The sequence below is a fragment of the Odocoileus virginianus genome, chromosome 10 (assembly GCF_023699985.2).
Source record: "Odocoileus virginianus isolate 20LAN1187 ecotype Illinois chromosome 10, Ovbor_1.2, whole genome shotgun sequence".
Classification (NCBI taxonomy): domain Eukaryota; kingdom Metazoa; phylum Chordata; class Mammalia; order Artiodactyla; family Cervidae; genus Odocoileus; species Odocoileus virginianus.
Genome location: NC_069683.1, coordinates 49,657,428 through 49,681,691, shown reverse-complemented (window position 1 = coordinate 49,681,691; position 24,264 = coordinate 49,657,428). Strand labels below are relative to the sequence as shown.

Sequence of the window (24,264 nt, the reverse complement as noted above, 5' to 3'; positions counted from 1 at the left end):
TGCAATTCTAGCTAAGCTAGGGGAAAGTTTCTCTGTATGTCTTGGTTTTCTCATCTAGAAAAAAGGGGAAAAACTATCCGTCTCATAGTATTGTTGGGAGGATTAAAGAAGTTAAAATATGTTTGGAATTAAGTTAAAAAAATGTTTGGAATTGTGTAAATAATAGGGAGTCATGTTTGTTCAAGAAAAGGAAGGCTGCAAAAAGCAATAGCACTAGGAGGAAATCCAGGGGAATGAATGTGACATCATAGGAACTGAAAGCAGAGTGTTTCTAGAAGGAGGGAGGGATTCATGGGTTAGATGTTATTGCAGAGTCAAGAGGATGCAGATACCAGAAACTGCCTGGGATTTACCCACCTGGAGGTCACTAGTGGCACTGGTGGTAAAGAACCTGCCTGCCAATGCAGGAGACATAAGAGACGTGGGTTTGATCCCTGGGTTGGGAAGATTCTCTGGAGCAGAGCACAGCAATCTGCTTGATATCCTTGCCTGGAGAATCCCATGGACACAGGAGGCTGGCTGGCAACAGTCCATGGAGTCGCAAGGAGTCGGACATGACTGAAGCTTGCAGCTTGCAAAATGCAGCTTGCAGGTCACTGGTTCAGTTCAGTTCAGTTCAGTTGCTCAATCGTGTCCGACTCTCTGCAACCTCATGAATCGCAGCATGCCAGGCCTCACTGTCCATCACCAACTCCCAGAGTTTACTCAAACTCATGTCCATCGAGTCGGTGATGCCATCTAGCCATCTCATCCTCCGTCGTCCCCTTCTCCTCCTGCCCCCAACCCCTCCCAGCATCAGGGTCTTTTCCAATGAGTCAGTTCTTCGCATGAGGTGGCAGAAGGTCACTGATAGTCCTAGCGAAAGCAGTTTCTGAGTCATGTGTGTTGTGTGGCGTGTGTGGGAGGGAGTGTGGAGGACACAGTGGGAGGGAGGGTGAAGTGAGACAATGGGAGAAGCATCTGGATCTGAGCCTTTGGGGGCAGTTTGGCTGTGAAGGGAGTAAATACAGAGATAGGACAATAGCGGTGGATGTAGTGTCAATGAAGGATTTGATTTAAAAATGGGGGATTCTAGAGCATATTTGAATAGTGAAGGGAAAGTTTGAGTAGGGAAGGGAAATTGACAATTCGAGGGTGAGAAAGCGTAATCAGAGCAACAGATCCCTCATTCAAAATCAGTGTTTTGAGTGGGACCTGAAACAGAGAGGGCTGGACTCTACCTCCACTGGGAGGGGAGGGAGGCAGGAAGGGTGCAGATGCCAGGGAGCTGCCGGGCTGCGGGCAGGAAGAAGAGGCAGGGCTCTGCTGGAAGTGTGGAAGTGTGGTGAATGGGAAAGCTTGCTCCTGCCATCCTTAGATGCTGGGCATGCAGCTCCAGGCAAGGAGGAGGCTGGGAGATGGCCTCAAGGGGAGGCTGAACAGAGCCCTGCGGCCCATGGGTGGGCAGCCACCTGGGGGGATCTGCCACTAATGCCCATCTGAGCCTCATCCGGTAACTCAAACCCAAGGTCCCTTTGTCATTACTAGGAAGGTCTAGGAAGTGGGTTTCTAATAGGACAGAGTTCAGCCTGGGGCTCTGTAGTGGTGTTTGGCCCTCAGTTTACATTTGCAAACAGGTTTCACCTAAGGTCTTCTTTCCAGCCAAATGGTTCTTTTCAGTGGCTCTTGAACTCTTTCTGGGTTTTTCTGACCAGATCTCCTGTCTTAGGGGATTTTACTCACTGCAATATCTTCGGCACCCATCTCCTACCAACATCATCCCAAATCAACTTTCTAAGCTACACTCAAGCCCCATGGCTTTGGTGAAAGCTTTCCATCTCTTCACCCCACAGTCACCCCCTCCTATTCTTACGGCTCTTGGTGGCTTCTCCTGTTGTGAGTAACACTGTCAGGGGGTCATGGGCATGGCCATCACCCCCAGAACAGCTGTGCTGTGCTCCATGTGGATGGATCCCCCAGTTTGTACCTGAGTAGCCACCAGTGTCGGAGAAGGCAATGGCACCCCACTCCAGTACTCTCGCCTGGAAAATCCCATGGACGGAGGAGCCTGGTGGGCTGCAGTCTATGGGGTCGCTATGAGTCGGACATGACTGAGCGACTTCACTTTCACTTTTCACTTTCACGCATTACAGAAGGCAATGGCAACCCACTCCAGTGTTCTTGCCTGGAGAATCTCAGGGACGGGGGAGCCTGGTGGGCTGCCGTCTATGGGGTCGCACAGAGCCGGACATGACTGAAGCGACTTAGCAGCAGCAGCAGCCACCAGTGTGCCCTGGTTCTATCTCCTCAAAAAAAGTGTAAATTTCTTTAAGTGAGAAGGGGTGTCTCACCTTAGACATCTGTGAGTCTCTGGTGATGCCTCATTCATTTGTAATAGGTGGTCATTAAATACTAGTTGATGGATTTGCTGCAATCAGTAGGTGTGAGAAAAGCTCAAAGATGAGGATGGCAAGACTCCACTTGGATTTATTCTCTCACTGGCAGCATTTTCCTTAAGCTCTGAGCCCTGGTTGCAACATCTTCTATTTGGGAGAGGAGCAACTCCATTCATACCTGCCCCACCCAGAGGAGAGGGGCAGAAGAGGATCTTGCCTATGGGGCATATGGTGATCTTGGGCAGAAAGCCTGGGATGATGGAAGATGTTATCAGTCCTAATAAAGTTCTTGTGTGTTGGTCAGGGCTTGCTAATTGCCAGCAAAGCATGGTAATGGGAAGACAGTTCCAGGCAGGAAAAGAAACATGTTCGTTCAGGGTCAGGGGCAAGATGTGGGTCTCTCTGGCTGTCAGGCTGAAATCTTCGTCTCTCTGCCAGTCTTCCTGCCAAGATGCTCCTAGGAGCACTGTGTAGGCGTGCAGTTTAAAATAACAGTGTGTTTGGCTTTGAAAGCAGTACCCTGGAGATGTGTGGCAAGCATGCCCACCTGGAGCTGGTCTGGAGCCTGGTGTCATCGGTGGTTGACTGAGGACATGCAAGTGAGCTGGGGGAGGCCATCGAGGTCTTTCAGAGTTTAGCCTTCACCTTCAGGGATGCTCAAGGTCACCCAAGACAGAAGAACCCTCGGAGACAGGCTAATGCTGGGGACAAAACTGATTCAGGCAAGAATCTGAACACCAGTTAAGACATGGTGTCCATCACTCCTCTTCTTTGCTTTCATTTCTGCTCTTCCCTTTGCTTCCCCACCCACAGCCCCACTCCCACTTCACTCTCCAGAGCCATTTTTCCCCAAGAGTGGAATCCTATTGTGTGTATGTTAGTTACTAAGTTGTATGTGACCCCATGGACTGTAGCCTCCTCCTCTGTCCACGGAATTCTCCAGGCAAAAATACTAGAGTAGGTTGCCATGCCCTCCTCCAGGGAATCTTCCTGACCCAGGGATTGAACCTGGGTCTCCTGCATCACAGGTAGATTCTTTACCATCTGAGCCACCAGGGAAGCCCAGAATCGTATTAAAAAAGAAAGAGACATTGTTCTATCAAGGGAAGAGGTCCTTGGTTGTGGGAAAGAAGAAGAAAGCCAAGAGCAGTTGCCCCATGACTTTATTGAAATGAATTGAAAAAAGGCAGGAGCGCTGGGCCCCGGCAAGAGAGGGGCACTGGCTGGTTCCTTTAGCGGATACTCTGCTCTCAGAAAGGAGTTCCTTAAGACAGAGATAAAAGGAATTGCTGATTGGGAGTTGTAAAACCTCTCTGTCAGTTCTTTTAAGAAGAAAATTTCTTTCTTCTACGGAGTGAGAAGGGCCAGTGTGCAAGGCTCCGGGCTGTCTGTCCCTGGCCCTTGCCTTGCTGATGAATTCACAGCCTGCCCCGCCACACGCCACCTTCTCACGGTGCACGCGCCTCTCTAGCCTTGTGCTCCAGGAGGTCAGCAGGTTGTCTCTTACATTCTTGTCCATTTCTGCTGACAGGTTTCTGACAGGCAGGGTCCTTCCTTTCCAGGAAGACTGCTGTGTCCACAGCGAGGCTGCCTCGGTTCTGCTTAGAGAGTCCTGAACTCACGAATTGGAGTCAGGTCTAAGGATAATGTGACCACACCCCAGGGTTTAGCTGCTAGGGGGCCTGCTCAGACTTGGAAGGAACAGTTTGGATCACAGATGGAAACTGCTTAACTTTCTGTCCGTCTTCATCCCTTGTGTGCGTGCTCAGTTGCTTGTCATGTCTAATTCTTCGCAACCATATGGACCACAGCCCGCCGGGTTCCTCTGTCCATGGGATTCTCCAGGCAAGAATACTGGAGTAGGAGCCATACCCTCCTCCAGGGGATCTCCCTGATGCAGGGATGGAAGGTGAGTCTAGGTGAGTCTTCTGCATCGAAGGTGGAATCTTTACCACTGAGCCACCGGGGAAGCCCTCTTGATCCCTCACTTAGAGGAAAGAAACAGCGAATTTGGAACTGATCTTTCCTAAGAAGTGAACTGGCTCCCAGAGTGAGAACCAGAGTTCATTTGAAGCTTAGAATTCAATTGCCCCAACAGTGAGGGGCCTTGGGGAAGGCTGGGGGAATTCTCTGGGGATTTGTAGCCAATGCTTTTCCCTGACTTGTGGTCGCTGCCAATCTGGGAGGCTGAAATGTGTTTTGACAGCAGACATCCTTTGTGTCCTGACTATAAGGAGTGATTTGTGGGTCCTCTGACTTTGTCTCTTCCACTGGCAGCTCGAAGAGTGAAGCAGACAGCAGAGGAGACACGAGGGAAGGGAAGAAGGGGTTGATGCGTGTGTCAGAGAGAGGCCTGAAGTCCCTTTTTTCTCTGTTCCTCCTGTGATGACCTCATTTATTATGGAAAAGGTTTAACTGATATTGAGTCATAACTTGCAAGGAGGAGAAACAGCCCAATCGATACCTCTCAGAGCACCTGGGGAGGCGGATCACTGGAGGTAGGGCTAGGAGTAAGCAGAGAGGGAGGAGAGGAGAGTAGTTAGAAGATGATCTGGCTTAAGAAGTGGCTTTGGACCATCTGCGCTTTTGCTAACCATGGAACATGCGCATCTAATCCCAATTAACTTCTGCCACCATCTCCAATTTCAGCTTCTCTGTTCACACCAGTGACAAGAATTTAGCTGTGGGTTGAGAGTCTAGAAAGACCTCACATTACCTAGATAGGAAGAACCAGATGGGCCCTGCCTGCTGGGGCACTGGTGGTGATGGAGACCGGGCAGAAGCAATCACTGGGTTCTTGCCAGTTCAACCCAAAATCTTGCCCTGTTCTCTGGCAGGTTTATCCGGGGAACTAAAGAGAATCTTTTCGGCAGTGGTCCTTAGGTCTTGCAAAGGGACTCTATCAATGTTCCTAGGAGTGAAACCCCCTGATAGGCATTCTGTTTATGTATCCAGAAATCTATATAGGATGGAGTCTTTTTTTTTTTTTTTTTTTTGCCATAGCACTAGGCATGTGGGATCTTAGTTCCCCAACCAGGGATGGAACCCACGCTCCTGCATTGGAAGTGTGGAGTCTTAACCATTGTCAGGGAAGTCCCAGAATGGAGTTTTAACGCGCTGCCTGTGAAGGCCATTGCATGAGCTTGGGTGACGTCCAAGGGCTACTTCTCTGGTCCTCAGTTTCCTCTGCTGGACCAAGAGAGAATTTGATTAGGTGATCTACAACTGCACTGACCAGTATGGCAGCCACTGGCAACGTGTGGCTATTTGAATTGAAATGAATTGATATTAAATACAAAATTCAGGTGCTTAGTCACTCAAGTCTTTTCAAATGCTTAATAGTAAGATGTGGCCACTGACTAGTGTATCAGACAGTATAGATATGGAACATCTCTATCACTGCTAAAAGTTCTATTTGGGTCTCTGGCTATCCTGTTATTCTAGAATTATCTGCTATCAAGAGTCCTGCAACATTAGTTCCACTGGCCCCTTGGCCAGCTGCTGTCATCTGTCACCACTTACACTGCACACAACTCATAGCAATGTGCACACGGACATGCACACACCAGGCGCACACCCAGGGCACACGGTACTTTCTTCCATGAAGCAGCGTTGAGAAATTTGATATCCTGACTTGAGAATAACTGATTAATCAGGTGTACTCCTGACTTCTCCTTACATTTCAGAGACTTTCTTTGTCATGTAATTGCTCACTGCACATCATTTCCTGGATGCCTACTACATGCTGGGGACTGTTCAAGAGTAGCAGTGGAAGGTGGAGCCTGGGGATGATCCTTTATGACGCCGGATTCCTTTGCGGTGGAGGAGGCATGACCACCGTGAGCACCAGCTCCTCTCTGTGTCCGCTCGTGGTTTTGTCCCTGAAGGGCTTGCATCGCACAAACAGCCCTTGCTTTGTAGACACTTGATATACGCAGGTGGGGGCTGGGAGGAGGTAAGCAACATGCTTGTGATCAGTACTTGATCAGAGGCCTGGACAGTACGTTATAGGGACAGAGGAGAGACAGTCACATCCACCCCGTCCCTGGGGCCTCGATTTCCCCAGTTGAACAGAGAGCAGGCCTGGCCCTCTCCGAGGTCTCCTCGGAACCGATACCCTATCTGCGGGAGTTGAGATCTCTGAGCGCTCTTTGAAGGAAAAGCCTCACTGGGTGCCAAATTCAGGTAGCACAGGTTTTTCTCGATTTCCCATCAGTGCTGCCCTTTATTCTTTTAAATCCTGAGGATGACTGAGGCGCCTTCCCTCTCCCCACAGCCCTCCCTCCTTCCAGGCTGCACAACCCCAGCCCAGTTCTTGTCATATTTCCTACTGGATCGGGTGTTTAATTAAAATCATAATTAAAATTGATCTCCTCATTAGCATGCACCTGCTCTGCCTCTCACATCCTTGCGTTCCATTATCCACTGAAGATGTCAGGGCTGACAGGCGAGAGCCAGACCCCAGGCCGGCCCCGCCTGATGGGGTTGACCGACGACAACATCTGGACAGAGAGGACTTTGGGGGAGAAGCTGCCTTGGCTGCAGAACAACAAGCAATTAGCGGCAGGTGGGCTCTCTGGGGAGTGGCCAGGCTGCTGGAGGCCTGCGGGCAGCTGGCTGTATCTGTGGTCCTGCTGGAAGGACCCCTCCCTCTTCCACCTTTCCACCCCTACCCTGTGTGTGTGCACACACACACACACCCCTCGAGTGCTTGTGACGAGCCAACAGACTCCTGGTCCCAAGAGTCTGGAGGGGTGAGAACAAGAAGGTTTCCAGAGGTGAACTCGAGCTGTGCCTTTAAGGCTCCTCCAGCAGGGCTGTGACGACCACTATCCTGCAGGATAGTGGAGGTGATAACTGGCTGTGATAACTCTCCTCCAGGGGTCGCCAGTGAGGGTGAGCAAACAACAGGGGGTCAGGAGAGGAGCTGGCCTGGCCCTCCAGTCTGTTGAGACCTGGTGGCGCTAGTGGTAAAGAACTCGCCTGCCAACGCAGGAGATTTAAGAGACAGACGAGGGTTGGATCCCTGGGTTGGGAAGATCTCCTGGAGGAGGGCATGGCAACCTGCTCCAGAATTCTTGCCGTGAGAATCCCATGGACAGAGGAGCCTGGTGAGCTACAATCCTTAGGATGGCAAAGAGTCGGACACGACTGAAGTGACTTAGCACACATGAACACAAAGAATGCGGGGGTATCAAGTGTGAGTGTGCAGGGCAGGGCTATGAACCCTGATGGCTGCTTAACTTCCTGCCTGGCCTCTGCCACTCACGGACGGGGAATGGAAGGGGGAGGTCTGGGAGGAGAAAGCCAGCAGGGCATGCACTCAGTGCAGAAATGGAAGCTCCATGAGAGCAGGGGATTTCTTTAAAATTAAAAAAAAAAAGTTCTTTTTTTTTTTTTTTCAGCTCAGAGTTTTGATGAATTTATTGTTCCTAAAGTGTAGCCAGGTAAAAAGTAAATGATATACACCAATGAAGTACATTGTCCTGTTGACTTTTATATAAAAAGATGGCCTGCTGTTTTTGGAGTGATGAAAGAGCACTGTTGGACAAACCAGGAAACATCACAGAAGGTCTTTTTAACTGTGTAAAGGACACATAAAATTTACAATCGTTACTGTCCCTAAGTGTACAGTTTGCTAAGTCACTTCAGTCATGTCCGACTCTGTGCCACCCCATCCCTGGGATTCTCCAGGCAAGAACACTGGAGTGGGTTGCCATTTCCTTCTTCAATGCATGAAAGTGAAAAGTGAAAGTGAAGCCGCTCAGTCATGTCCGACTCTTTGCAACCCCATGGACTGCAGACTACCAGGCTCTTCTGTCCATGGGATTTTCCAGGCGAGAGTACTGGAGTGGGGTGCCAGTTTAGTAGTGTCAAATATATTCACGCTGTGGTACAACCAATCTTTAAAAGTTTTTCATCTGGTAAACCTGATGTTCCATATTCATTAAGCAATAACTCTGCATCCCTTCCTCCCCCAGCCCCAGGCATTCATCACTCTACTTTCTGTCTCTATGAAGTTGACTACTCTAGGTGCCTCATGTAAGTATAATCATATAGTATTTGACTTTTTGTGACTTGCTTATTTCACTTAGCATAATATCCTCAAAAGTCATCCATATTGTAGCATGAATCATACTTTCCTTCCTTTTTAGGACTGAATGATATTCCATTGCATGTAAATTCCACATTTTGTTTATTTACAGATGGATGACACTTGGGTTGCTTCTACCTCTTGGCTCTTGTGAATAATACTGCTGTGAGCATGCGTATACAGATATCTCCTCAAGATTGTGCTTTCAGTTCTTTTGGATAAATACCCAGAAGTGGAATTGATGGATCATGTGATAATTCTGTAATAGAGAACAAACCTGACTCCATGTTGGATTTATTGCTTTAGCTCTAACCCTTGTGCTTTGTTGCATGTTCTTAGTCATGCTGGCTCTGCACCTTTGTAAAAGAATGCTGCCTATAGCCTGAAATATACACGGTAGCCTATTCTCAGGGCTCTGACCTTGAAAGGTATAACCCTTTCTCATTCATACAGAGACAAGAAATTGCAGAAAAGAGAATAACAATTGTCTTGATTGAGGAACCTTATGACCAGATCTATGTGGATCACTGCAAGAACAAAGGATTCTGGCACCAAGAAATTGTCACCCACCAGCCACACCCCCTACCCTCGTGGTATAAAAGAAGCCTGAACTCTGACTCAGGTGAGATGGTGTTTGGGGGGTGCTAGTCCATCATCTTCTCTGTCTGCTGGGTTTCCAAATAAAGTCATTATTCCTTGCCCCCCAAATTTATCTCTCAATTTATTGGCCTGGCCTGTGGCAAGTAGTACAGGCTTGGACTCAGTAACAATTCTATTTTTAATTTTTGAGGAACTGCCACACTGTGTTCTGTAGGGGTTGTACCATTTTACATTCCCACCAGCAGGACACAAGTGTTCTAATTTCTCCACATCCTCATCTGTTTTTGTTTTTTTGTTGGTTGGTTTATTTAGTAATAGCCATCCTAATGGGCGTAAAGTGATTTCTCATTGTGGTTTTGATTTGCATTTCCCTAATGATTAGTGATGTTGAGCATCTTTTCATGTGCTTATTGGCCATTTGTATTTCCTCCTTGAAGAAATATCTATTCAAGTTCTTTGCCCATTTTTTAATCAGGTTATTTGTTTTGTTGTTGTTGAGAGAGTAGGGCATTTTATCTGTCTTGTTCACTACTATATTCCTGGCACCTACAGCAGAACCTGGCGTATTGTATGCACTCAGTTTACTTACTGAACATTTGTTGAATTACCTTTCACTTTCAGAAATCACTAAGTGAAATGGGATTCTTCCAAAGGGGTGGTGAGGCTATGGATGTGATATGAAATGTGATATCTCACTTGTTTCACCTTTTTGTAAATCCTGTGCAAGTTCTATAACAGGAGGCTAGGTCAAGTCAGGGCTTTCTGGGTGGCTCAGTGGTAAAGAATCTGCCTGATGCAGGAGACTCCAGCTCGATCCTTGGGTCGGGAAGATCCCCTGGAGAAGGAAATGGCAACCCACTCCAGTATCCTTGCCTGGGAAATCTCATGGTCAGAGCAGCCTAGTGGGCTATAGACCATGGGGTTGCAAAGTCAAGCACAACTTAGTGACTAAACAACAAGAAGGTCAAGTTAACCTCACATCTAAGGGAGTTTGGACTAAGGTGGACATCCCATAGTGAAGAAAATTTTGGGTTAGGCCTCAATTCATATCCCAGAACTCTGTTACTTACTACTGGCTATGTGACCCTGGGAATATTACCTCTGTAAGCCTCAGTTTGCAAATACATCAAAGTGAAATTGAAAGTTGTTCAGTTGAGTCAGACTTTTTGCAACTCCATGGACTATACAGTCCAGGGAATTCTCCAGGCCAGGATATTGGGGTGAGTAGCTTTTCCCTTCTCCACGGGATCTTCCCAACCCAGGGATCTAATCCAGGTCTCCTGCATTGCAGGTGGATTCTTTACCAGCTGAGACACAAGGGAAGCTCAAGAATACTGGAGTGGGTAGCCTACCCCTTCTCCAGCAGATCTCCCCAACACGGGAATCAAACTGGGGTCTCCTGCATTGCAGGTGGATTCTTTACCAACTGAGCTATCAGGGAAGCCCATCAATGGGAATAATAATGCCTACCCAATAGGGTGCTCACAAGGAAGATGTGAGGTAATAAAGTCCTGTCACTGGTCATTCTTTTTCTTGCTCTCCTTCCATGTGATTCTAAAACTCCAGAACATCCTACAAATGACCAGAACACCAGGACTCACACGCACCCTCGCATTAAGCACATGGTGTCTATTGATCATGTTCCCTGTGTGAGATACTGCTCTTAGGAGGGAGGAGGCTCAGAGATGTGTGAGGCATGGGTCCTACCCTGGGAACAAGCCTGGGGGGCAGATGAACTTGAGGCCAGAAGAATGCTGGAGTGATCCTGAGCGGTCTCTGCAGGAAGGGTGGGCATTAGATCGGCCAAAAGAGTGCCCTGAAGGGACAGTGGCAAGGGCATGGCTACATAGATTTAAGTTGCTGCCTTTGGACTTCCTCTCACCCACTGGAGGCCACCCAGGAGGTCCAAGCAGGGGAAAAGCCAGGTGAAAACTGGTGAGGGCTCGCTGGGCTGCAGAAGGAGGCACAGAAATTATCTAGGGATGCAAATCCTCCTCACAATGAGGAAGTCATTCCCCTGGGTTACTTAAATTCCTTCTGCTGGAACTGAAGTTTGTTTTTCTCTTCTGCAGTCTTTGGGGGAAGGAGAGAATTGCTAATAACCTTCCTCCATTACCCAACATTGATCTGTGGGAGGGGAGCTTGGCCGTCGCCTGGTCTTCCTGCCTTTCCCTCTGTGTATCCCTCTGGATGTACTAACAAGGGCTTAACCAGAGATGAATAAGTGCCAAGGCATTTTCAGCTTACAGCACTTCTCCAAAACCCCTCCTCCCTCTCCTTCCTCCCTTCCCTTTCCTCCCCAACCCCTCTGTGTCCCCAGCCCCGGTCCTTGGGGGCTCCGGGCAAAGGTCATCCTCCTGAAGGAGATGATCCTGCAGTCCTGCCCAGGTGGGCTCACCTCTGCCTCTCCCTGGGAGCTGCCAGCAGGCAGCCTGGGAGCCCAGGGATGTCAGGTCAAACGCAGACGATGTAGGAGCAGGAGCCGGGGGGAGGCGGGGTGTCCACCAGGGAGGTGATTAGCTTTGTGGCGCCTCTAATAATAATCTGTGAGGCTAACAAACAGCACAGCGGAGGCGGCGAGGGCAAGGCTGCGTGCTGGCTGTCTCTGTCCTTCTTAAGGTTAGACCAGGAGGGAGACCTTGTTAATTGCAGACTTATCCTGATTACTACCAGCTCTCAGCCAATGAGCCACAGGAGGCAAAGCCAAGGCTTAGTGGAGAGATTTGGAGCAGCTGGAGTCTGCTGGGGTAGGGTTTCCTCCCAACCCTGGGGACCCAACTTGCGAGAAAGCCCTGGGATTCAAAAACTCAGTTCATCTATCGGTCAGTATTGGCTGGCTGCAGTGCATTCTACAGAACATTCAAAGGAGTCCTGAATTTCATTTTTTGAAAGATATGATTTGAACCAACAAAGGTAAGTCTCCATCTATCCCCTCAGAGAATCCCTCAACACACACACACACACACACACACACTCACTCACTTACAGATTCTGAGCCTTCTGGTGTTAGATGCTCTATAAATATCCATTGCATTGAATTAAACTTGAAATTGGACGCAGAGACTAGGGGCGTGGCTGATCTCCCTCTGGTTTCCCTGGCTTCTTTGCTGCTTGACCTTGTAGCTGCTTGGGAAAAAGGACAACGCAGAGTGAGGTGGGAACACCTGCCACGGCTAGGAGGTGGCTGAGGCCATGAGGGGGCAGCAGCAAAGGCAAGATAGGGGCCGGGCTGGCATCAGGGGCTGCGAAAGCAGAGGACACTAAACCTAGTTGTCCAGCAAATGCAGGGTGGGATCGTGGCCACAGCAGGAAAGTGAAAGTGAAGTCACTCTTTGCGACCCCGTGGACTGTAGCCTCCCAGGCTCCTCCGTCCATGGGATTCTCTAGGCAAGAATACTGGAGTGGGTTGCCATTTCCTTCTCCAGGGAATCTTCCCGACCCAGGGATCGAACCCAGGTCTCCCGCATCGCAGGCAGATGCTTTAACCTCTGAGCCAACAGGGAAGCACCCTGGTTAGCAGAACATGCCCGGGCTGAGCCCCGTGAACTGAAGCCAAGAGGACAGAGAAGGGAGATGAGCCATGGGCAGGCGGTTTGCCAAAGGTCAATACCAGAAAATCTTTAAAAATGCAGTTTTCTGAGGCTAGCCTCTGTTAGAGAACAAGTGGCTCTTACCCCAAGACCACAAAGGAGCTCCTGGAAATAAGCTTTATGGAGGATGCTGGGCTTCTCTGGTGGCTCAGCTGGTAAAGAATCCGCCTGCAGTGCAGGATACCTGGGTTCCATCCCTGGGTTGGGAAGATCCCCTGGAGAAGGGCATGGCAAGTCACTCCAGTATTCTTGCCTGGAGCATCCCCTGGACAGAGGAGCCTGGCAGGCTACAGTCCATAGAGTTGCAAAGAGTCATACATGACTGAGTGACTAAGCACAGCACATGGAGGATGCTGGAAAGAAGAGGGTAGAATTTCCTCCCTATTGGGTGGAAGCTTGCCATCTGCAGAGAGGTCCCAGTCCGTCTCTCCTATCTGGGCAATGCATGAGGACAGCAGCCCTGGCTCTGAACTGCCCCATCTTCCACAACTGTTAGAATTTTCATTACTCCTATCACCTCTGAAGACCTCATGGCTATGTGCAGTGGCCTGGAACCCACCCCTTCCCAAGGCACCTGCTCCTGATACCCCTCTAAGATCTGATCTATGGAGGCAGGACTAGTCATGGCACCATGAAATAATAACGATAGTAATAATGAAGGAATGGATGACCATGTGTTAGGTTCTTTGATGCACTAGGGCCCTGAGGTCAGTGAATTATTTCATGGAATACTTTTGTCAATCTCATGAAAGATTAATTATCTTATAAGAGCTGATTTATAAAAGAAGAAACTGAGGCTGAGAGAGGTCACATGGCTTGCCCTGGGTCACTCAGATAGCAAGTTGCTGTGGTGGGATTCAAACTCTGGAGGGGTTGCTCTTTCTCCTCCAGGGAGGACTGGGGAGTGGGGGAGCAAAGCCCCTGACTCCTCCTCCTCCTGCTGTCACAAGGGCTCAGGGTGTCCAGGCCCATCTGGTACTCTCTCCCCCACCTCCATCCCATCTGAGATGGCCAGAAACAGGGTTTCATCCCAAAGACCCACTGTTAGTGCTTAGACCTGGTCTTTGTCTGTTTTATATGAAACAAATGAATAGAGACATTGGAGGAAGTCACTTTAATCCCTTGATCCCCTGTGTTGATGGGAAAAAAAGAAGGATCAACTCGAAAAGTGTTTCTTTCCTTCAAGGATGTCAGAGCGGGGCCCTGTGCTCTTTCCTGGTTTCTCTGGAGCATCCGGTCAGCAGGAGGTCCCTCCCACAGGGCGCCATGGCACTGCCCCTGGGGACCAGAGTCCCATTCTGACCTTTCTCACCTTTTCCCAGCCTCCCGCCCTGAGTCCTCATCAGCTCAGAGCTGGTGGGGGTGGAAGGGGCGCTTTCCCACAGCCCTTCTTCTCTGGGTTGGCTTCTGTAGTTCCTGCTTATTAGCCCTTGGTGCTGTTCTGAATGCCTTATGGCTGCCAATTCATTTAATCCTCCCAGCATTCTGGCAGAGTGTGCGCCATTCCCATTTCACTGATGAGCAAACAGAGGCCAGACAAGATGAGTGACTTGTTGAGGGGCGCAGCCTGGAAGTGCTGGAGAGAGATGTGAACCTCCACAACCTGAGTCCATGGCTCAAACTCCTCCTTCTTGGTACGGGATGCTGGGGACATGTAAAGTGATTTTTTTTTTGGTGGGGAGGCTGGAGTAGGATACTTTCTAGTGTGCATAACACTGCTCTACATGCCAAGTTCCAAGCAGCTGACGTATTAATGAGCATAGCTGTGGCTTGCCTGCTCTTTCGTGTCCCCCTCAGAACTTGAACAAAAGGCACGCTCGCCAGGCACTGGGTGGGTGGTTGATTGATTGGAGTTGTAGCGGCAGGAAGCTCCATTGGCTTTCACAGATGCTGGGGTTGGAGAAGGAAAGCGGGGAGGGGGAGTGGTGGTCCAAGGGAATGGGTCCCCCCGTGAGCTACTCAGTCCTGGGGTGCTTGCTATGCCTCTTCCTTGGGTAGAGTACCAAGCAGACACGGTGGGTCCCCGTGAAGGTGGCAAAGCAGATGTTTTCCCATCTCCCTCTCCTCCTAGGGGACTCTTCACTCCTCTTCTTCAGCCTGAGAAGTGGGGCGCCCCAGGAGCCTGCAGCATGAGCTGAACTGGACTTTGCTTACAGGAGGATAATCAGGAGGGCCAGCTGTGCTTGCTTTTCTCAGGCTGCCTTGGGATGAGAGCATGGATCTCCCAGAGGAGGCTTGACTCTTGCCCCCAAACCTGGGAGGGAGGTTGGGCTGTACGTGGAGACACACAGGTTAGTTCTAGAAGGCATCAGCTTTTCGCCTCCAGCTCAGGGTGCCCACATCTGCTGCTGCGTGTCCAGGTACCCCACCTGCTTGATTCCCAGTGGGGGAGGCTTGGGGCAAGAAGACCTGGGGAGAGCTGGGAGGAGGGGAAGAAGATGTAACGTACTGAGCTGAGAGTACTCGGGGAAATAAAGGATCTATTTTTTTTCCATTTGTTCTCAGCAAACATTTGTCATTTAATTTCTTTCTAATTACACAATTACGTAATTATGTAGTATTAGTAAAATAAAGCCTAAAGACGTTTGAGTAAAGAATTACTTAAGTAAATAATGTCTGACTAAAGTAATTATTTCCCGGGTTTTCTTTTTTAAAGTAGAATTGGATGAAATTAGTTCAGGCATTGTTGCGGAGCTGAGTGGGGGGAGGGGGGCTGCACAGGCAAGGGCAGAGATAAGGGCCCCCTGGTCCCCCTGGGGTTCAGCTCCCAACATCTTGGAACTTTCCTGTCCCTGTGGATGAGTCTCTGATGGCAAATTCCAGCCCTGCTACTGGCTAGTGGCTTGGGAACTGGCTTCTGTTTTGAGCTTCACTGGGTCCCTCAGAAGGGCTAATTCTTACTTCAGTGGGCGGGGAGGAAGTCCAGCGCAGAGGAGTACTTAGTTACTGAGGGCTGTGCCTCGGGTCTCTCCAGGTTTGCAAAGAGGCAGCCAATCCTGAGACCACCAGGTCCATAAAGAAAGCAGTCCTGTGGGCTTCCCTGGTGGCGCTGTGGTAGGGAGTCTGCCTGCCAAGTGCAGATCCGTGGAGATCCTACATGCCAGGGAGCCGCTGAGCCCGTGTGTCGCAACTGCTGAGCCTGTGCTCTAGGCCTCCGGAGCAGCAACTACGGAGGCCAGAGTGCCCAGAGCCCACGCTCCGCAACAAGAGAATCCACCACAATGAGAAGCCCACACGCGGCAGCTAGAGAGTAGCCCCCACTAGCTGCAACTAGAGAAAAGCCCCATGCAGCAGTGCAGACCCAGCATAGCCAAAAAATAATTAAAAAAAAAAGAAAGAAAGAAACCACTCCCCCGCCCCAGCTGCAGGATGAGGGACTAGGTCCTCTGAGAGGCTGGGTGGTGATGGGGTGGCAGAGGTGGAGCGTGGATCTCGGGGCTGCGGAGCTACCAGGAGACCTAGTGTGGCAGGCCCCTGGGGTCAGGTGCAGCTCACTCTGGGGGTTCCCCTCCCAGAACCTGAAAGGTTGCAGAGAAAGCAGGCTCCTTCAAGGCTGGCAGTCAGCTCCCCAAAGTCCTGGTGGACTTGGACTTGGCCGTGTGCTTGAGCGGGGAGGAAGTTGCCCTCCCAGAGGGGGCTGGCAGACCTGGGAGGAAGGGAACCCCGGGTGGGGTGGAGGTGATGCTGCTGGCGTGCCTCCTGGCTGCCTGAGCCCGTCGGCCCTTGATAAGACCAGAGGTCAGTTCTCCAGACACGAGCCCCTTTCCCGGTGCTTCAGGGTTTAGGGAGGGACTGACCCAGCCACTTAGTACAGAAGGTGATTCCTGGGGAGCAGGCTGCCCTGTGCTCCCTCCATCTCCCTTCTACTCCCATCCCCACAGTGCTCATCCATCCTTCAGGAGAGAGTCACTTGTTCCTTTGCTCTGGAGGGCTTGTCACCCTCTGAGATCCCCCTACCACAACGAGGCCCCAGACAAGTTGAGTCCTTAAGACTTTTCCACTCTCCTTAGGATAATAGAAGCAGTATATTCCTCCCCTGGAGCTATTTTCAGCCCCTGCTGAGGCCCCAGGGAAGCTGAGGTGCACGTCGCTGATCTGTGGTCCTGGTGGTGGTGGGTGTCAGGCCGAGTTGCTTATGACGCCCCCCTGCCTGCTGCACATCGCCGAGAGCTCAAAAGTGATCTGCTTGAACATGAAGCGGGTAAGACTTCTTCGCCTTCTCATTGGGACCTGGCTTTGGGCCTTTGATTGATGGCTCACTGACACCAGCACTCTTTGAGAAAGGAAACAAAAGAGGTTTCTGGAAAGTTACCGGAGCCACAGGAGAGTGTTGGAAAGGAATGCTGACACAGTCCTTCAGGCCAAAAACAATAAGGTGGGTTAAAAACATTAGTTTTTCTTGAGTGGATTATCTGTTGCCATTGAGCTACAAATGTTTGGAAGCATTTAGTAAAGTTGCCCTACAGTTGGGCAACGGTACTCTAGGCATACGCTGTAGAGAAACATACAGGTGCATAAAGAGACATATACCAGAGAAATCATAGCACTATTGTTTGTAATAGCAAAACAGGCAAACAGAAAACACAAGAGATGGAGCAACCAAAATTTCTAACAACAGGAGAATGAAATGAATAAGTTGAGTAAGTTGTGAAGCACTCATCAATGAAGTTCTTTTCAGCAGTAAAAATGAATGAAGTGGAGTTACATGTACCAACATGGATGATTCTATGAAACATCACAGAGCTAAAGAAGCATGCTGTAGAAGAGTATATGCACTGTGATACCACTTATAAACGCTGAAAGCTATGCAGAACCAAGCCAGGTACTGTTTATGAATAATGCATAGGCATACAGACACCAAATTCAAAGATGGCTAAGCTCAAGAGCCTGGAAATAGGGAGTGAGAGGGAGGGTGGGCAGGAATGGGAGGCAGTACAAGGGCACCCAGCCTTATTGGTCATGTTTTATTAACGACACTGAGATGTGGGCATAAGGGTGCTTATCATATTATTCCTTAATTTTTTTTTTGAGTGGTTGAAATAGTTTAAGAAATGTTTTATTAAGAAAGAAAAATGTAGAAATCCAAACAAAAATTGAAGGCCCCCTTGGTTTTTCATAGAAGTGCCAGAACATGGAATGCATGTGTGTGTGTGGGTGGGTGTGTGTCCATGCATGTGTGTGAGTCTCAGATGGTGGAGGCAGGTGGTGAATAGTTGAGAGCGGTGGAGAAGACCTCAGATAGACTAGGTCATATAGCTGGCTCCTGGGAAGTTTTCTGGGTTGAATACTTATTCCGGAAAGTTCCCCTCGTCACATAATATTTGCCTATGTAAGAAGCTAAATATTCATTGAGTAATTAGCCAGTTCAAATGTGTGGTATGAAAAGACAATTCCTTCTAATTATAGGGATGTCAGTTAAAAGATGTCACGCCAGGATGCCATTCACTGCCAAGACAGCTTTAATAAAATTCTCGCTGTGATTTAGATTCAAAAAGGTAAAAAAAAAAAAAAAGACACTATTATTTTTGATAATTAAATATTTACCAGAGTTGAGAAAATAAGTCACACTAATGCTTCAGGCTAATCAAAAGCTCTTTTTAAAGATTCCAATAAAGATACTGTTGCTCTCACAGCTCCACTGCCGGGTTCAAAGGTTCTCTGGACTGACTCTCCTGGAGGGTCCCCAGGCCAGCTCTGACTATTCCTAACTTCACATGTGGGCATCCATTCCTCCTGGAGACATTATTTAACTCGTTGTCCAGTCGCTCAGTCATGCTGGACTCTTTGCGACCCCGTGGACGGCAGCACGCCTGGCTTCTCTGTCCTTCACTCATCTCCTGGAGTTTGCTTTAACTCATGTCCATTGAGTCAGTGGTGCCATCCAACCATTTCATCCTCTGTTACTGCCTCTCCTGCCCTCAGTATTTCCCAGCCTCAGGGTCTTTTCCAATGAGTCGGCTCTTCACATCAGGAGGCCAAAGTATTGTTGTCTGCTCCCTCCCTGCCAGTTCGATTCTAAGTGTCATGACTACAGAGCTGTGTCTTTTTTATGGGGTGGAGGTAGGGATGGGAGAGAAGATATGTCATCTCTAATTCAGTTTTCTCTATAATAAGGGAAGCTCAATAATGAATTGAGCTTGACAAAAAGTTAATGCAATAAAAATTGCACCCTGACTCGAAATTTAGGTCTGATACTGCCTGGGTATATGCTATTGGGGAAGTGATTAATCTCTCTGTTTCAGTTTTGCTTCTGTAAAATGGGGATATTACATAAATACCTTATAGGACTCTTTGTTGTTGTTGTTGCAGTATAATTGACTTACAATGTTCTGTTCATTTCTGCGATACAGCAAAGTGATTCAGTTATTTGTGTGTGTGTGTGTGTGTGCATACATTTCTTTTTTAACATTCTTTTCCATTATAGTTTACCTTAGGATATTGAATATAGTTCTCTGTGCTATACAGTAGGACTGTGTTGTTTATCCATTCTATATATAAAAGTTTACATCTGCTAACCCCAACTTCCCATTCCATCCCTCCCCCAGTCCCTTCCCCTCTTAGCAACCACAAGTCTGTTCTCTGTCCTTGAATCTGTTCCTGTTTCATAGACAGGTTCCTTTGTGTCATATTTTAGATTCTTATAAGTGATTTCATATAGTATTTGTCTTCCTCCTACTCATTTACTTCACTTAGTATGATTATCTCTAGGTCCATCCAAGATTAAGGTAATTTAAACCCATGTCTTCTTATAGTAGACTTGCGGACATTGTCTACTCATTTCTGTCTTTACCTCTACGACCTGCTGGCCCTCCCTCTGTGGGCAGAGGTCAGCATGGGACCCATCTTGTCTCCCCCCAGCTCCTGTTTTTCTCAGAATATGCTCCCATGACCACAACTGCTAGGTACAGGGATGGTATCTGACCCAGGTTGGACTGATCTGAGGACTTTACCAGGATTTTCAATGAAGAGCTGAAAAGCTAGTCAGATCATCTCTGCTTAAAGTGAAAAGTGAAAGCAAAGTCGCTCAGTTGTGTCCAACTCTTTGTGACCCCATGGACTGTAGCCTACCAGGCTCCTCTGTCCATGGGCTTTTCCAGGCAAAAGTACTGGAGTGGGTTGCCATTTCCTTCTCCAGAGGATCTTCCCAACCCAGGGATTGAACCCAGGTTTCCTGCATTGTAGGCAGATGCTTTACCATTTGAGCCACCAGGGAAGATATCTCTGCTTAAAGATACTGTAAATAGGAAACACCCTAATTGTGGTATAACAGTTAAGATTGGATTTTGCTGCATTTAAAACCTCCACCACCCATGCCACACACACGCACACACACACACACAACTAAACAAAAATAGTAATTAAATAAAATAGACATATATATTGTTCTTCTGCGAAAGCAGTCCAGAAATAGATTGTGCATGACCAACTGAGAGCTCCCAGGTCAGGCTCTGATCTTTCTGCTTCTCCATCCTCAGAATAATTTCCAGCCTCCAAGTTATCTCCTGTTCCATTAAGGGTGCAGGAACTTCACCAACTTTATTTCAATTCCATGCAGTTGGAAGGACAAAAGGGAGAAAAAGGCCTTCCTTTTTTAGAAGGCCTAACCCTTCTGCTTACATCTCATTGGCCTGAACCTAGTCACATGGCCAAACCTAGCTGCAAAGATAGTTGGGAAATGTAGTCTTTTGGCTGGTAACCATGGCTGCCCAATGAAACCAGGATTCTGTCACTAAGGAGGAAAGGAAAAAATGCACGTAGGACTAGGCTATCAGTAATCTCTGCTCCGAGGAGTAATTCTGTCACATGGAGAAATCTGGTCTGCTATCACACCTCTATATTTCCCATGGCTTGGTTATTTAATCTTAGCTCTGATTATGGGAGATTCTTTTAATAAACTCCTTCTTTTCTTCCTTTCATTAGAAAAAGTGTCAGTCACAGCCATGAGGGTCCTAATATTCCTCTCCTTTACGATCCTTTTACAACTCCGTGTGACACTGGAGGGACTCTAATAGTTGATTACTTTAACTAGAGGCTCCCATGTGCATTCATTTGTGAAAATGTTGTGGTGCTTTGCCTTCTCAGTTACTCTCTGCCTCTTTGGTCCTAAATCCGAGATTCTCTGGCTCTCTCCTGGGTTCTGGCTCCCAGAACATTACAGGGAACTTAGAGCTGGTTTCTGCTTTCTTGTTTCTTCCAGTGTTGTCTGAAATTACTTTTATTTCTCTTCTCCACTCAGAAGTACTGGAAGAGAATTTGAGCTCCAGTGACTCAAGCTATAAAACCGCTTCCTCTCCTCCTGCCTGGCAGGACCCCAGAAGAGACCTCCAAGACATTTGTCTGTCTGCCTGGCTTGTGCCAGGACTCAGCACACCCTCTTAGTTTGGCAGAGAGCAAGTAGGAATAAGGAGGAGAGTCTATCCTCGGCCCTTCTCTGGAGAGTCACTTGTGCCATAATTCTGGTGACATCCAACCATGGGGTTCAGTTGACCTTGGGAGACCCTGGAAATATATTTTAAGAGGAAGGCTAGGCATCCTGAAGATTCTTTTTTGACAAACTCAGTAATTGCATAGAAACAGGAACCATTTCACCCCACCCCCACACCCTATCCCAGAGAGGCTGGAGGTGGAGCTCAGAGCTGATCATGGGATTTGCAAGGGCAGGTCATTGTGGTTAGTTGATGGGCATTTGAGAATGCATTTTGTGCTGAGTCTATGGGTAAAAAAATACTTCTCTATGAGCTGATGTTATTGCTGCAATGAACCTCATCTCTGTGAGTCAGAAGGTCGTCCTCTGCAGTAACCATGTGACTGGGAGTCAGAGAAAAGGAATCAAAGGGCCTCCAGATGTATTTTATACACCTCTTGCCTCTATTACATTAAATCCAGTTGCCTAATAGCTAACAATGATTGAGCACTCATTATTGGTAAGTACCACGCTAAGAGTATGTATAAGCTTATGTAGTTGCCCCATAACCCTCTGAATTCAGTAATGTTAACACTCCAGTTTAGCAGATGGGAAAACTGAGGCTCAGAGTCATTCATAAAGTTGTCAGAGCTCGGATTCAAATTCAGGGATAGTTGGATTCCCAAGCTTATCCTCCTACACACCACACTTTACCACCTTCTGAAACATTTACTGAAGGTCTCCACTGTGCCTAAGCTGGTTTCTAGATGCCACAGGCAGGACAAGATCAAGATGGAGGCTCCTATTACCATCTCCTATTTCCTGCTTCCCTTACCATTAAGTGCCCACCTGTATCATCATGCAGAGCTACTGCTAAACAATTCAGTGGAAATATAATGTGAGCCACATATGTATTTTACATGTTTTATGAGGTATATTAAATGAGATAAAAAGAAACAGGAATCACTGAAACTCATGCCATCTGTAAAAAACAGTTTAAAAAAATCACATTACAGTGGTATATCAGTGCATAGAAAACAAAATCATTCCAAGTAAATCATCCATTGACACTGACAGCGTTGTTTTTCTTTATGTTTATCTTTATCTTCATTTTCAATTGAAGTATAGTTGATCTACAATACTGTGTTAATTTCAAGCATACAGCAAAGTGATTCAGTTATACACACATATGTATGTGTATAATATCTTATAAAAACCTATAATGGAAAAGAATGTGAAAAAGAATATGTATATGTATATATAGATATATCTATTTATAGGTATATAGAGATATGCATATACATATATCTATATATATAGAAAATGATGTATATATACATACAAATTATGTATATATATACATAATTTGAAAAAGAATATGTATATATATATACATATATATATATATATACATATACACATATTCTTTTTCAAATTATTTTCCAATATAGGTTATTATAAGATATTGAGTGTACTTCCCTGTGCTATACAGGAAGTCCCTGCTGTGTATCTAATTTATATATAATAGTTTGTACATGTTAATCCCAAACTCTTAATTTATCCCTTCCCCTTTTGTGTTGTGTTTTTAATACTAGAAATGATACATGTTGCTGATCCATGTGCTACAGTACAACAATAATATGTTATGGAATATAATGGTTAAAGTGAAATGTGCTTCTACTAAACTTTACAATAAAAGTGTGTCTAATGTCAAAATATTTTATACTAATGCTTCTGCCTTTTAATTTAATCTAAATTAAATTAAAAATTCAGTTTCTCAGTGGCATTTGCCATATTTCAATTGTTCAATAGCCATGTGTGGCTAGTGGCTACCATTTCAGGCAGTTTAGGTCTAACATCTAATTGAAGTTTTTCATGAAGCAAGTGCAGTTAAAGCATCCTGGACAGAAAGAAGACAAATCAGGCTGGAGCAGGGCACCTGTAAGAGAAGCAGAGAATGAGGCTGGGATGCCATGTGGGTCCACGGGAAACAGAAACCACCATCAGTTTTTGAAACAGGATAATACAATGGGAATGGTGCTTTAAAAAGATTAATCTGGATGCGCTGGACAGAATGGGGTGTGAGGACACAGATTAGAGGCAGGCAGATCACATTATGGGGAGGGGAGATGGTGGAGCTGTGAACCACAGTGAAAGTTGCCAGAAAAGGAAAAAATATCTCTGAGAAACATTATGAAGAGTTACTATGAAAAGACAGCCTCTTCAATAAATAGTGCTGAGAAAACTGGGCAGCTACATGCAAAAGAGTCAAACTGGATTGCTTTCTCATAACATATATAAAAATAAACTCAAAATGGAATAAAAACGTAAATGTAAGACTTGAAAACATAAAAGTTCTAGAAGAAAACACAAGCAATATGCTCATTGACAGTGATTTTAGCTGTTTTTCTTTTTTTTTCCTGATTTATCTCCTTAGGCAAGGAAAACAAAAGAAACAAATGGGATTATATCAAACCAAAAGGCTTTTGCACAGTAGTGGAAACTGTCAACAAAATGAAAAACAGCCTGCTGAATGGGAAAAGATATTTGCAAACAATACATTTGATAAGGGGTTAATATCCAAAATATACAAAGAACCCATAGAACACAACATCGAAAAAACAAATAACCTGATTAAAAAATTGTCAGAGGAACTGAATAGAAAGTTTTCCAAAGATGACATACAGATGACCAACAGGCATCTGAAAAAAATGTTTAACATCACAAATTATCAGCAAATGTAAATCAAAATAACACTGAGATACCAATTGGCATCTGTCAGAATGGCTATTATAAAAAATACAACACCTAACAAAGGTTGGCAAGGATGTCTTCCCAGAAGAGAACCCTTGTGCACTATTGGTAGGATTGTAAATCGGTGTAGCCACTATGGGAAACAGTATGGAGTTTCCTAAAAACAGAAAACATTAAAAATGGAATTACCCTCCTCTGTCCATGCACAAGCAGCAAAGAAGGATCTCGACAGCACACAGCAAGAAGACAGCTAGCTGTTTGCAAGCCAGGAGGAGGGCCTTCAGCAGAAACCCAAACTGCCCACACCTTGCTCTTGGACTTTCCAGCCTCCAGAACAGTGAGAAATTAGTGTCTGTTTAAGGCACCCAGACCATGGGATTTTGTTACAGCAGCCTGAGCTGACTAAGACATCCTATCACAGGGGTGCCTTGGCTCTCTAACTCTTTC

General features: G+C 47.0%; 1 long non-coding RNA gene across 9 annotated transcripts in view; it reads left to right on the top strand.

Annotated features, from left to right (window-relative positions):
- LOC139037175 (uncharacterized) overlaps nucleotides 1-22,284 on the top strand; it is a 47,471-nt gene extending 25,187 nt beyond the window's left edge. For 2 of the 9 annotated variants that reach the window (XR_011490014.1, XR_011490016.1), the window contains exons 2-5: nucleotides 4,145-4,284; nucleotides 6,062-6,330; nucleotides 8,357-8,417; nucleotides 8,923-12,034. This is a non-coding gene — a long non-coding RNA (uncharacterized lncRNA). Of the gene's footprint in view, nucleotides 1-4,144; nucleotides 4,285-6,061; nucleotides 6,331-8,356; nucleotides 8,418-8,922; nucleotides 12,035-14,151; nucleotides 14,294-14,730; nucleotides 15,279-20,895 lie in introns of those variants that run through there. The other 7 variants (XR_011490020.1, XR_011490019.1, XR_011490017.1 and 4 more) reach the window with 6 other exon arrangements.
- The last annotated feature ends 1,980 nt before the right edge of the window (nucleotides 22,285-24,264 follow it).